The 11,494-nt window shown below is 31.6% G+C and overlaps 1 protein-coding gene across 8 annotated transcripts in view; it reads left to right on the forward strand.

Annotated features, from left to right (window-relative positions):
* The window catches only part of cnc (cap-n-collar), a 470,532-nt gene that overhangs the window by 213,503 nt on the left and 245,535 nt on the right, over positions 1 to 11,494 (forward strand). The window lies entirely within an intron of this gene.

Genomic DNA, 11,494 nt, shown 5'->3' on the forward strand with positions numbered 1-11,494 from the left:
GTACTGTGAAAAAAATATTTTTTTTTTTTTTATGACATTGGTCATTTCTGACATACAGACGAGAGGGGATTATCTACAGGGTACCATCCTATTCTAGCCACGATGGAGATCAAGTTTTCATTTCGTGTGGCCGTCACGTAAATAAAAGTCGACCCTCCAGGCCGGATTCGAACCGGAGCCGCTGCAGTCACTAGACAGTAAAAATATAGATTTACTTAAAAGTCTCCATGATATTTTATCTAAAGGTAGCTAAAAAATCTCAAGCACATGGTAAACCTCCGAGGGATAGACCGAAACGTAGATGGGAGGATTGTATTAAAACTGATTTAGTAAAATTGGGTTTCGAGGGGCGTTACTGAAGGGATGTATGTGGAGAACGATTTGTAGTATCAGCATTGTACCTTCTGGTTCGTTGGGCCTTTATTTTTATTGTTATTTATTAATTTTTTTCTTTTATTATATATGAACAATGTAAATACAAGTACCAATAACAAGGAATCAATATTATATATTGATCTATAATCCCAATTGTAAATCATGTTGTTTATTTTTTTATTTTGGGCTATATAATTTTTTAGTAATAATAATTTTGCTTGTAATGACTGATATGCATGGATGATTTGTGGAAACATCAATTAGCTGAAGATCTTTCAAATATTACGCGCTAAATATTATGACCTGACAAAAATTTATCAATTTATTTGGAGTTCTTTTCTCAGTATTACCTTTTATGTACAAACGATTTAGTTGTACTCATCCAATAATTTAATTTTTTATTTTTATAAAATCAGTAATGCCTTTTCATTTCAATTTATCAATTTATAGTTGTGGTATTGTTTATTGAGTATCTTTCAGTTTTTATCCGAAGCCCAGTTAGAGTTCAACGTCCAACATAATTCTCATTTTCTTTAAGTTTTCTTATAGCTAATTTTCTAATGAGAAACTAAACCCAATCCTTTTTTTATATTTTATTTTATACCAGATCGGCCTGGTGGGCCGTATTTATATATATTAACAGTTGATTATGTATATACAACTATATACAATGTTATTATTAAAAGAAAAAAAAAGAAAAGAAATAGATAAGAATGCTTCTTAATAAAAGAGAATTTATTACAAAAAAATAATGATATTGGTATACTTAAATAAACAATTGCCCTCTAATAGTAAAAATAAACAAGTTAATTTGAAAAAGGGACGAGGGAAGAAAAGAGAGAAAAAAAATATTGAATAAATAAAATGAGTAATAATAATAAGTAAAATAGAGGTAGTGTGACTATGAATTATTTTTATATTTTTTAAAATTTATAACAGAATGTCCTGCAGCAGTCTGGGCTTCAGTCTTCGGGTTGAGGTTGGGTTTCCCAGGTTTAGGTCACTGCTCCTTTAACTGTCGGCAACTGGGAATGGAACTTCATGAACCGTTTTTTGATATAATCCTCTATTGACTCCATTTGTAATTCGCGATGCAATTGGCTATTTCTTATGAACCAAGGAGCATTAACTGCGATTCTTAGGACTTTATTTTGAAAAGATTGTAGTTTTTTCCTTTTCGTAAAGGCTTAAGACCTTCAATTCGTATTGTATGCTAATCGAACTATCCGATAATAAAGGTTGTTAAAAAAGCTTTTTTACATTCAATGATGGATGTTCGTTTATTGGAATGGTGAAAAGAAAAACTATTCCGTGTGAAAATAGTTATCATTGTATTTTAATTTCCTACTTGAGGTTAGCGATCAGTCTTACGTCGGAGTGCTATCATCAAGGTCTGGGTTCAGTAATCACTTCACGAGTAAATAGCTTACGCATCTTATTCTCATTTATACGCAATAATCACTAGTCATCTGGCTTTCGATAAAAAAATTTCATCATAGACAAAGAGCTGTTTAGTAAAGCACACTCTTAACACGTTAATATCACTCTGCGATTCTTATTTTCAGAGTGTGTTAGTACTTGATATGGGGAAAAAAATTAGTTTTATGATTTCTTAAGTTACTATAATGTCATTACTCGGAACTGTCAAACGGCGTTTGCTAGTAAAATTTATTTTCTCTCATAAAATGTAAATTAAGCATTCTTAATCATTTATATAATTTTTTTTTTACATTTGCTGATAATGTAGTGTAGCAAGCAAAAAATAAAATGTTTGAGATTAAGTCATGAAAAAAAACTTGAACTGAAGAGATATTGTCTACTAGTGTAGTGCCGTACTGAGCCGAATGAAGGACGTGCAGGGAACAAACTCCATTTGGAAACCTATATTCCCGTCTTAAAGTAAGTCGCGTACCTTTATTTTTGTGGTTTATGTTGGCTTTATTTGTGGTGTTTATAATTTACCGTAGATTAGATATGCGGAGAAAATGGTCGCTGGTGCGACGAGCATAGATGCACAAATTAGTAAAACTTATTTATTTATGCCGATGTTTCGACCTGAATTTCAGGCCAACATCAGGGTTAAAACAACAAAACTAGGTAACAACTTTAGTTCACTGAAAATAGAAATAATGACAAACAAATTTGGAAATATACATAACAATAAATTAAGTAGATAGATGTTACTAATAGAAGATAGAACATAATATTATAGAGGCAAGAATTATCGACAAATTTAAAAATAAAATTCATCTATTATTATTTTTTTTTTTTTTATCATTAGATTTGTATGATTCATACTCCTACAATATTATATTTCATCTTTTATTAGTATCATCTACTAGCTACTTAATTTATTTGGATGTATATTTCCTAATTTGTTTATTATTTTATTTTTCTAAATTAAGGTTGCTCTATCGTTTTGTTTTTAGCCATGATGAAAACCTGAAATTCGTGACAAAACGTCGGCACAAATAAATAAGTTTATTTATTTATGTAACATTACTGACCGCACCCCCACCCGAATATCTCCTCAAACCTTAATTTTTGTCATTACTATCGCAGTTATAATCACGATTCTTTTTTAAAAATTATTTCATTCACTATTATTTATGTTGGACTATCGTATGCTGTAAGACAGTTTGCCAATAAATTATATTTTTTTATTGTTAGCTCCTGCGGTTTCGCATTAGTAAACTGTATGGAATTGTCATCAAGTACTTGAAAAAAAAATTTTTTTTAATTAGTAAGTGATAATAGTACTAAATTAATATGTAATTAAAAGTTTTGAAATAGGTTAATTTGACTAATTTTATTATATCTGAGCAGAATATCCTGAAAAAATAAAAATTTTAATAATGAAGTGTGAACTTATAGTTAAGATTGTCCTTGAGCCTGGCTATAGTTGCCCGGAACGTTGAACATTTATAGTTTTAATAAAGAGTTTTTTAGACTTAATTAGATATTATTTATTTTATTTAAACAATAAAACCAGTCTCGAAGAAGTGATAAGAATATATATATAAAGTGAAATCTCGTTTTATTACTGTGATCCAATTGCTGTTAATGCCTATTTTTTTATGATGCAATTAAAACTAGTATTCCTTTTGGCCTTAAATGGTTGTTGTAACAGTTTACAAGTTATTTTTTAACAGTTGATATCTCTTGCAAGAGAGCACTATTTGTTTTCAATGCTATGACCATGTACTATAATTACTAGAAATAGAAAAATTGATAAAAAAAATAAAATTAATAAATAAATTAAAAAAATTACCAAAAAAAAGGCTATTACTACTACATGTAAATTTGTGTAAAAAACTGACACGAATGAAGTGGAGTAAATAGATAAATATATTCTTTCTTCCCTCCCCCCCCCTTCCCTTGTGTTTAAAACTCGCTGTCAAATGGAAGACTGTCAAGTCAGTTTTATTTTAGTGATTGGTCCTTTTTTTTTATTTTCATTCATTTCTGATGTTTTCTAATTAATTAGATGCACCTATCTCATGTTTGAGTAAGCAACTCCGATGATTCGCCGAGTGAATTTTTTTTCAGGTGAAAAAACAAAACATATGAACATTAGAACACACAATTTGTTTAATAAATACAATTCATGCTAAACGAAACTCAGCAATCCATACAAACTTGAACCAGAGTGGTTTATACAAGGTGTAAGTCCACACATTTTCACCCCATTAACCTCCCTAATTTTTGTAATTTCTATTTGTTTTTGATTGTATCATGACAGTGGCATATGGAGCTTTTGATGTATAACAAAAATCACATTAAAATTCCCAAAATTATAAAGATTAGGGGAGTTGGACCAGTACATTGGGATAATTTACATGTTAATAAAGAAGACTTTATAATGTACCAAATACTATACAGTTGACCAAACTTTAATTTATGAATGGAAAAATACTTGAAGTTTCCAATTTATCTTACTTTTTTACTGTACTTCTTGTATCGAGGTCTATTGGTTTTCGCAAGGTAATCCATTCTTGAGTATGCAATTGTCTTTATTTTAGCAATGAAATTTCAACAGTGTCCTTGTATTAATTTCGATTATCTCTTAAAAAAGCTGTATTCTATTGGATCAGTCAAGTGTGTAGGCCTGGTATTAATGTATCGCAGTTATGATTAGAGATTACTTTTTGGCAGCGGCGAAGACCTCACCAACATGGATAGTACAGGTATGAGCCCCGGTTAGTTACTAGCAATTATTGATTTATAATTTACCATTAACTATTAAGTCTTGTGTTCAGAACTGAAGGGCCTCAAACGGATAAAGTGCAGCTAAAGACTGACATTCCTTACCATACACATCCTATTTAAGACTGACATTCCACCAGTATCGATCATATTGGTGAAATATTAGTCTGTAATATTTGTAGATTTCAGGATCGCGATTTTTTTTTATGTCCTTTCAATTCTAAATATGTAGTACATTAAGTTTTTTTTTTAAGACTTCGTTTCGTTATTGAATATTCAATTGTAAATTGTTTATAAGATTTTCTTCTGGTTTCTAAGGAACTTTTGTCTGTGGTAAGCTGAGTTATGGTGACTTTATTCTACATTTCGACAGTTGGTATCTTAGTACATTGAACTAGATAACTCCTCATAACATTTATCTTCACTTTACTTTCTGTTAAAACAAGTTCTCAACGTGTCTTTTTGTACTTTACCTTTGTTTCCTCCAGAAATTCCTTCATTATTCTTTTCTTTTTTATTTATTTTTTATGAGCCTCTGGCTTATCATTTCTGACATACGGAGATCATCTACAAGGCTCCACCCTTTTCTCACCTTAGTGAAAAATCAAGTTTTCATTTCTTGCAACCATCACAGAAATAAAAGTCGACTCTCTTGACCAGTGGTTCCAAACTTTTCTGTCCTACCACCCCATTTCCAGGAAAACTATTACTTAGCCACCTGGAAATCAATTTTTTAAAAAAATTTAATAGCAATTAATAGGAAATATATATGTATCAATGTTTCTACCTTTTTCGTATAATATAGCTAAGAAATGTATAAATTAGAAACATTGAACTTTGAAATTATGAAACTATTGAACTCAGAATAGAATGTAATAGAAAAGTTAAAACATTCGAAATCATCTTAGTGAGAAGGATGAATCTGGCGTGATGCTACCAATTTAGTAATCATCGGCTCTATTAGAGTCAGGAGTAATATTGTTCACCGTGACAATTTGTAGTTATTCATCGGGGGGGGGGGGCCTCTTGACGCTTTTGCTCAACCGCTGTCTTTAATTGTTCCAACTGGGCACAGTATACTGCAGAATTAATGTTTTGGTTGGCGGGAGGAGCTCAAAATAAAGGACACCTTTTTAATCCCACCAAATGCACAGCATAATGCGATCCAGTAAATTATTTTCCGTCAAATTGTGAGGAACCCATATATCACTTAAAGAAACATATTCCACATCCCCCTAATGTTTTGAGACACTTGCATGAGTTATGTTAATCGTTTCTGCGATATTCCGTGTCGTAGAGTGAGGGTTGTCTGTGACCAATCCTTGAATTTGGTCATCATCAACAGTTGAAGGACGACCCGAGCGCTTTTCGTTTTCCAAGTCAAAACTTTCTTTTCTAAACCGAGCAGACCACTGACGGTGCTTTCTCCTAAGGCACCGTCGACATACACACTGCAAATTGTGTTAACTGTCTGTGCAGCGGATTTTCATTTTTGAAAATAAAAAATCATTAAATGACGAAAATGAATTTTTTTTCTTCCATTTGAGCAATCAAAATACCACTTAAAGATAAAGAATCTCGGTTGAAACAGATGCATAAAAGCACCTTGACTAATACTTTTTTAGAATATATAAACATTACTCACCATGATTTTGACATACACAGAGTAAACATGATTTTATAAACACAAAGAGGATTAAATTGAAATATAGAAAAACTCTACGAACTTATTTTACAACCCAATAGTATTATTTTATTATCTTTGAATATATTTAAACACATATATGTACACTTTCTTTTTACTTATATTTGAACTAATGTTTTCTTTTCTTTTGTACTCTATTTCAAATTTTTCATTTTCTCTTTTCCGTCGTAATTATTTTTTTGCTTGTACTTATATTCCTTTGTTATTTTACTAAACAGTCCTTTATGGCTCTAGGCTGTTACTGGTGTAAATGATAAATAAAATTAAATATAATACTACAGATATATAATTATTTAATCATTCATTGTATTAATTTCGAAAAAGTTTTCTAAATGACATTTTATCAAAATGCCACCTACTCTCCCGCGAGATTGGCCGATTTCTGTGCCATTATTGTAGCAATGATTGTTCACATTCTGAACTTATATTAGTTCTTCGGTATTGCCCAAGTGTTGAGTGCATTGCGAAATTCATCAGAACTAAGTGTTCCTAAGATGCATCGCATTATTGTAGAAAGCTAAGACTAATTGATAGTTGCGAAGTATGCCTTTGTGATCAGTAATTTCTCGAATCATCATTCTTATTTTACGGATAACTGAAGAGAGGTCGTAGAATTTATTAATTATATTTTTTAATGAAGTTTTGGATGTTATATTAATTTTTTTTTCTTTGGATTGCTCCCTAATAGTCCAAGAGTCCGGATTTTCATTCGGAGTTCTATATGTTTAGAACTACCTAAAACACAAAAATTCTTTATATAATATCGTTTAAAGTAGAGTAAACTAGCTACAATATGGGCCCTAACAGAGCTGTTTATGTTTCACATTTGTTCCTGAGATACTGTTTTCCAATTAAACGAAAAATTAATATTTTATGAACTCATTTTGGCAAATATCATGGAAACTACTACTCTTAGAAAAGACGTACAGATGTCTTTTAGCTCTGAATTGAGTAGCAGCTGGAGTAGGAATATCAGTTTTCATGGTATTCGCCAAAATAAAAATTCGTCTCTTTTTCGGAAAAAAAAAATCTTTGGTTTATGAAAAACTATATCTCAGGTTTTATCAGACGTACAGATGCATATTAGCCCCCACATTAAAGCTAATAGAATTTAGTATAATGTAGTTGACAGCATTTATCTTCAGATGAACATTGATTTTCCCGATTTCCCAAAGGTAGTACGTCACCTACTGAATATAGAACTAGGTTCTCACGTCTTTGTCAAAGTATTCCTGATCCTTTTTTTATATATGCTGATGGATCAAAATCTGACGAATCTACAGCATCCTCTTTCATCACAAATAACTCAACCCATAAAATAAAAGTGCATGCAGTGTATATACAGCTGAATTACATGCAAGTGTGACTCCATGACAGTGACGCATACTAACATAGTTATCATTACCAACTCTTTAAGTTCACTAAAAGCCATGAAGATCATTTACCAGAAACACCCAGCAATAATAAAAATTCACAATTATACCAAGATGTTCGAGAACTGTTCTTTATATGGCTGCTGGGTCACGTGGGGATCGCTGGAAATGAACTGGCGGACATTGCAGCTAAACAAGCACTTGCTCTTCCAGGTCAGGGCGCGGCCATTCTGACACCCCAAGAAATAAGTCTTCCGATGAGAAATGAAATATCTTCTAGTTGGCAAGCCATGTGGTATGAAAGCCCGCCTAGGAAATTAGAAACTATTAAAAAACCATTAAACCATGGACCACATCAAACCAATCGCAGGGAGGAGCTATAGCCAGGTTGTGAATAGGTCATACAAGTTTAACTCATGCATACCTGATCAGTAAGCAACCACCGGCAAAATGTCAATACTGCAACAGTGTACTTACGATCAGTCACAAATTTGAGGAATGTCATTTCTATTCCGTGAACTTGAGTAGATTGGGAGTAGGGCCGAATGTATCGGATGCTCTGAATGATGACCAGAAGAACGTGGAAATGGTTTTGGTTTTCTTAAAAAGGACTGGCCTTTTGAATAAGATTTAAACCAGAAGATTTGTAGTACGTACTAAAAAATTCAAAAAGAAGTAATTATTTGAATTTTTTCGTAATTATTTAAAGAGAAAAATAAAGTGAAATAGAATTATAAATATAAAAGGAAATAGGATTATAAGGCGAAACATGGGCGTTGGTGACCTCAGGGTTTTACGCCCTAAAGCCACCAACAACAGTGATTTTCATTGTATTCGCTAAAAATAATTCACAAAATGTTGATTTTTCGTGAATAATGTAACTTTGAAGAACAAGCACCTTAAGACTTGAATATTTAATTTATCTCTCGTATATCTAGGTAAAAATTTAACTTCTACTTTAAATGATGTTCTATAAATTATTTTGGTGTTGTTAGTTCTAAACATAAGGGACTCCGAACGAAAATTTAATTTTTTGTAACGGTTTTAAACAACCTCTAGTTATCGCCCACCCGACTATAATTGGCAGATTCATCGATTTAGACTTGAAACAATACATAGTTTTCATTAAAGTGATTCGGAATCGGGGTGAAATAGGTTTTTTATCATATTATTTTATTTTTTTCTTCTGGTTCTTGGACTTTTGGGAGCAATTCAAAGATAGAATAATGGAGAAATGATATTAATAATAATAATACAACATCCACAACTTTATTAAAAATTATAATTAACAAATTCTTCGACTCTTCTTGAGTTATACGTAAAATATCATTCTTATTTTTAGATCTCATGATGTTTGATCAAAAATAAACTTCCTCATTTTTTGAAATAAAAAAAATCTTTCGTTTATGAAAAACCATATCATGAATTATTCAACATACAGATGCCTTTTAGCCCTCAAATTAAAGTATATATATAACTCTGTACCGCTACAACCCATGAAGGGCCATCAATACTTTGTAAAGAAGTACTGCTGCTAGACCAACGGTTGTGCAAGGAGGTGATTTGGTCAGAATCACGCTCGACTGCCAGATTTTTACTCAATTAAGGGTACCCAATTTAAGAGGCTGGGTTGAGAGCTCCAGAACCCACAGGAGTTGACTCATGGCTACAGTACGGGTATTCATGATCTTTGGTTTAACACGTCAAAGCGTGTTAAATGGAAAAACTCATGTTAAATCGAAAAAAATTGCCTTCTTTTACCGTGGTAAAACGAAATAACATTTAACATGGCTGAGAGTCTGTTACTTGGTCTGTTAAATGGAGAATGACGTCACACAATAGACCAGTTGAGATCGCCGCCATTTTTGTTGTGACAGCTCAGTTCTTTCGTGTGTTTGTGGTATTCATATCCCTGTTATTAAACCAGAATGGATAATTTTAATGATATATTTAAGAAAAAAAAAACAGTAAAAAAAACAATGTAATTTCATTCTACTATCTGAAAATTTGTAAACGCTCGCCAGATAAAAATCTCACTATATGAACCATGCAATTATTCTTAGGGGACATATGTCCCAGAATAAAGTTATTTTTTCATTTCATTTCATAAGCTAAACTTTCACACAAATTCCACTTTTCACTCACTCTAGTCATGTTGTAATTAATTACTTAAATCAAAACTGAAGTAAACAATAGCATGAGGGTCTGGAAGGAAGGTTATAAACATAAAGGTTTATACAACAAGTTGCTGAGAAAATCCGCTAGGGGCTCTTGTGCATTTAAAATTTAACATGACTTCAAATAGGGCTGCTCACAATCTTATAGTTATAACATTTAACATGGTAAAACATTTAACATTTAACACAACATCATGAATACCCCTATTGTAACAGAAAACAATTTTCTGCCCTGCCGGATTCGAACTCCAAGTATATGTATAATTTAGTATAATGTAAGTGGTGAGATTAATTTTCAGAGTAACAGAGATTGTTATGATATTCGCCAAAAATAAATCACAAAATTTTTATTTTTATTTGAGAATTATTTGGAAAATAAATTTAGTTTTGTTGTTAATTTTAGGAATATGGGTGTCTGAATAAAATACACGTTTATCTGGAATAAATTAAACTTGAGGGAACATGGGTATTTATAATGCTTACTTTATCCCTGGTAATTTTTTTTTTTTTACAGTAAGCAATTTTTTCTCTTGAAAGAAGTCAGTTTAGTAACTTATCGCCATTGTTTAACCCCACTTACATTGGCAGGGTCATGAGTTTTAACTCTTAACTCGATATAGTTTTCATTCAAGTTATAAAAAATTGGAGTGGGATAACTTTTTGTTTCTCTTCTTATGCTCTTGGGCTATAACATAATACCATACCATAAACCCTGGAAGATACCTGCCATAGACTTAGCCCTTCCTTCAAGATAGAGGGGAGAGTGTTTGGGGCTCGTACCCCCCGCTGGGAGAAAGCACTCCGGGTGATTAATAGAAGAAGGAAACACCCCCCTTGGCAAGATAAATAGCTGATGGCCACTGTCAAACAACCCTCCTACAAACACTACTTTACAAACATTAATTTCTTCTTAATGTCTTACCACCCACGTTTCACCGGCTCCCTCAAAGTCTTAGGTATGTATTGTGAATTTTAGTGTCCTGGGCAGATCTCCTTGTGTAGATACCCTTAGAAGGAAGATGTGCTTGAAGATCCTCAAATGGTGTAAAAGTATGCATTCCTTACTTAACTCATAACTAAATCGTAGTATCATAATATATACTTATTCATATTTATTACCCTCATTATAAGGGTCCATAAATACTGAATTTATAGCTGCAAATTTACGTATATCTTGAGTTATATATTTATCGTTGATAATTATATTATATTCAGATAAAGTAAAATTCTTAATAATATGATAGTATAATGTTATATCTAACACAGTCATGATATATATCAAATTTTAACTGACTTAATAAAACTAAATAGGAATTAATTAATTGGAAAATAAATAAAGATAAACCCCTTAGGCCATCGAAACCATATTGTGAATTGCAAATGTGCTTCAAATCATGAGAGTAAAGATATAACATTTCTATCTGATTATTAAAAATTTTACTTTAGGTGAATATAATATTAATATAAACGATAAATATATAACTAAAGATAAATCTAAATTTTCCGTAATATAGTCTGGCGCCCAACGTGGAACCACTTAATGATTAATAATGATAAAACTATAACCACTTAATTAACTATTTTATTTCCTTAACTATGTTATTTTTACTCACCTATTCAATTACCTGTGTATACATTTTATTTTCCACTTCTTTCAT

This window comes from Halyomorpha halys, unplaced genomic scaffold, assembly GCF_000696795.3.
Source record: "Halyomorpha halys isolate HHAL.00 unplaced genomic scaffold, Hhal_1.1 Scaffold168.1, whole genome shotgun sequence".
NCBI classification, from domain to species: Eukaryota; Metazoa; Arthropoda; class Insecta; order Hemiptera; family Pentatomidae; genus Halyomorpha; species Halyomorpha halys.